Source organism: Triticum dicoccoides, chromosome 2B (assembly GCF_002162155.2).
Source record: "Triticum dicoccoides isolate Atlit2015 ecotype Zavitan chromosome 2B, WEW_v2.0, whole genome shotgun sequence".
Taxonomy (NCBI): Eukaryota; Viridiplantae; Streptophyta; class Magnoliopsida; order Poales; family Poaceae; genus Triticum; species Triticum dicoccoides.
This window is the reverse complement of record NC_041383.1, coordinates 377,570,416-377,572,082: the sequence shown is the minus strand read 5'-3', so window position 1 is coordinate 377,572,082 and position 1,667 is coordinate 377,570,416.

The following is a 1,667-nucleotide window of genomic DNA, read 5'->3' as shown; positions in this document are numbered from 1 at the left end:
CGACGCTGCCGCCGCCGGAGCCCGCCGCCTCGCTCGCCGGACCCGCCGGAGGTAGCCTCCGCCGCCCCTGCGGTTTTCGAGAGAAAACCGTCGGTTTTTATTTTAGAACCCGCGATTTATTTTTTTATATAGATCGGTTTTATTTTTTCCGGTTTAGTTATTTAGCGAACGCCCCTTCGTTCGTTCGTTTTAACGAACGATTTTCGTTTTTTTCGCAAACAGCAAACGTTCGTTCGTTAGCCTGTTCGTCAGTTTTTCTTTTTCTCGGATTTTCCGCGGTTATTTCTGGTCACGATTTCTGATCCGATTTTCGTTCTAGTATAACTTTTTGCTCGTTTAATAGAATCAGGCAATTCAAGCGCCTAGAGTTTCGTCTCAAAACCCTCCGTTTAACCAACTCAAATAAGTTTTTGCTACTGTAAAATTTGACTTAGGTCCAGATTAGTAAAATGAAGCTTGCTTCTTTCGCCGTTTGATTTCCGTTGTTTCGTTTGATTTGGTTCTTTTTGCAAACCAGAGTTCTTAAGTTGAACTTTCTGGTTAGTTCTCTTACTCGAGTTTTACCTGTACATTAGATGAGTACTTATTGTGTGCTTGTTTGTTTTTGATAGAGTACCCAGAGTGTGCCGCTTGCTACTTTGAATCGCTAGATTTCGCGGATCATCAGCAAGGCAAGTAACACTTTGATCATACCTTTTTACTACCCAGTTTTATTGCATTAGATCAATCCTCAAACACTTGCATGATTAGGATCTATTAATATGAGGGATTTTGGGTAGTAGATGAGGTAGTACCTATTACCTGTTTTATTATCAAACCCTTGGGAGTTACTCTACATTTGCTTATTGTGCTATGCTATGCTAGTAGACGTGGATTGGGTGAGTGTATCCATGACAAATGTGAGATTGTTAATTTAATGGTTCATTTAAGGTGGCAACTTTAATACATATATGGGTGGATTGAGGCACCTGGGCATTCCAACGATTGCCTGTTTTCTTTATGGACCGCCACCCAGGCCCAAAGGGATCATGAGATTATTCATGCTAGAAACTTCCGTGTGCAGCCACAAGCTACTATGGGCTCTAGCATAGTTGACTAAGTCGTGCGAACTCTTACAGTGGTAGACTAGCAAATGTAGGGGATGTAGGTTGGTACTTTCTACCCGATCGTAAGGTGCTAGCGCTTCTGGAAGACTATGTCTCGGTCATCCGTTTCTCAAATATCATGTAGTGCGAGAATCCCAACGGAGGAGATCGAGTCTTGTGGGGAAAAGTGCGCAAACCTCTGCAGAGTGTATAAACTAATCATGGTTAGCCGTGTCCCCGGTTATGGACATCTTGAGTATCAAGTACTTGGATTATCATGTGAATCTCATCATGTTACTTTAATTAATATTGTTGGGTTTTTAATGATGATGCTTAATTGGGATTGAGCGGGTGTTTACGCTCTCAATGTTTAACAACCACCATGATAGTTAAATAAAAATGTATTCCTTTGCAGTAGGGAAAAATTGGCTTTATGCAAAACTGTAACCATAGAGCTTTCCACCAGCCATATATGCATGTAGTATAGCTTTTCTTTCATTACTCTCTATGTGTTACATTGCCAGCATATTCCATGTGCTGACCCGTTTCGGGCTGCAACGTTCATGTTGCAGACTTTTCAAA